The following is a 2,247-nucleotide window of genomic DNA, read 5'->3' as shown; positions in this document are numbered from 1 at the left end:
CAATTTATGATGGCTACGTGGCTTCTAAGAACAGCTTGAGCGATATAGGGCACGTTCACATCAGAAGACTCACGAGAATCATATGACCAGAGAACAAGGGAAGGCGCCTACTGAACTGGGGACGTCCAAGCGTTACACGCACACACACACACACACACACACGTCAACCGTCAGGGAAGTAGACATGCAAAAGGGACGGGAGACAGCAGGGAAGAGAAAAATGAAAAGAACAATGGAAAACCAAGACTCCAGGTATGACCGAGGCATAGGCGAGGACAGCAGGGACGATAGGTGAGGTGGAGGGGCACTCCTGTAGAAGAAAGAGTCAAGGAGGTGAGTCAAGGGGGTTGGTGCAAGGACATGTGTACTAGACGAGGAAAAGCGTCTTCTCCCTCTTGCTATTTTTTTTTATTATTATTCAGTTTCGTTGGGGCTGACACAGCAGGCCCAACCAAACTTCCAAGAAAACAAACCATCGATTAATGGCTTCTGAATTGTCCTATTGGTGTCCTCGCATGCCCCCGTTCTTTGTTCGCTCTCTTCCCATCACTTCTGTCAATCCTTCAACACGCAGGTGCTCTGCTCCTCCAGCATTGAGTGGCACGCCTCTAGATACGTTCCTTTTCCCTTGTGAGCTCCAGTATTCAGTGCCTCCTTCAACACCGCTGAACGTGGCGTGGCAGGCGGGAAAACAAGGCATGCATGGACACATTTACGCCCCACATCGGCAAGTCTGCGGCCTCGCCACCGTTGGATGGTACCCCTTCCCATTCCCGATCTACCGCAGTGTCTCCCGTTCAGTCGTTTCCCCTCTTGCCTCCCTCCAGCTGACGTTCCGGGCTCTCTCTCTCTCTCTCCTTTTTCTGTCTTTCGTGTATTTCGCCGGTTTGTGGGTTGCTCCTCGGCGGAGTGACAACATTTTGTTTGCTTTGCTTTGCGACTGCCCTATTCAGCGTCATTTCCATCCTTTGTCGAGAATTAAGCATACAGCTGATCCATTAAACGCTAGAGCCACGCGTGGGAGAGTAATCGATAGCGAGTGGCCGCGCAGCGACCTAGTGGAAGTGCGCAGACAAACGAGCTGCGCAGATGCACGTCATTCACACGGATCTAGAAGCTCTGGGTCTCTACCGCATGTCTCCATGGGGCCGGCATCTTTAACAGAGAAAAGTAATAACTCATGCTGGACTAGGGCTGCCGTTGAGATCGTCTCTTTGGTTAGTGCATCCTGCCTGTCGAGGTTCTCTGCTGGGCCAGGAGATACGCACTTTTTTTTCCATTATACCTACGGGCTTCACTGCACTACCTGAAACTACGTGAAGTTCGGTAAGGAGACGGTGGCACGAATCACTTATGATGAAGTAAACCGTCTCTGTGAACTCTGCCGTTTCATGCTCTCCTCTCCTCGACCTCCTAAACTCAATTTTATTTTCTACCTCTACCGTTTTCCGCCCTTTCCTCGCACTTACCCCACCCCCCTCTTCTCACCACTTCATCTCTCTGGTGGCCGTGTTATCATCGGAGCACATCTTGGCCCACCTCCTCCACTCACTATTTCCTCGTGTCGTTGGGTGTACGCACCTCTTCTCAACACACACCCCGCGTCTCACAAATTTACCGTATTCTTCCATTTTCGGCGGCACATCTTTTTCTTTTTCTTCCTCGCTGTTTGACCGTGTCGTCTGCGTTTTTTACGTGTGTACTGCGTCACATACGTGCACCACTACGACAAAACGTCTCCACGTCTCCGGACGTCGCGTACACCATTTCCTTGCCAACATCACACGATTGCACACACCCCTCGCCGCGCTCACAAACTCTTCTCTATCCGACTGTACTGTTCAACACACTTCCTCAACGTTGTCATCTAAAAGAAAAACATCACAAACCAGCAAGCATCCAAACCTGTTGTTTTCAGCAAAGTTACGCCAAAGGGCACACCATCAGAGCGCTTCACCTCACACCGAAGACTGAAAAAAGGTTTCGCCTTCAGGCTCGCCGGTGGACACCATTTTCTTTTTTTTTTATTTCCCCCTTTTTCGCTTGGCCGTTTTCTCTCCATTGTGTCTCACTGCCCTTCTCCTCTCTTGGATATCCCCTTCTTATTCACAGCACTCACTAATATTTTCCTCGTTAATTCTCTCTCCGCCACAATTATAAACTCACGTCTCCTTCCACGCACATTCAGAAAGAAAGAAAAACTGACAACAACGTACTCACAGCACAAATTGTTGCGCACACACACGT

Source organism: Leishmania braziliensis, chromosome 30 (genome assembly GCF_000002845.2).
Source record: "Leishmania braziliensis MHOM/BR/75/M2904 complete genome, chromosome 30".
NCBI classification, from domain to species: domain Eukaryota; phylum Euglenozoa; class Kinetoplastea; order Trypanosomatida; family Trypanosomatidae; genus Leishmania; species Leishmania braziliensis.
The sequence above is the reverse complement of the archived record's forward strand: the minus strand, read 5'-3'. Positions refer to the sequence as shown.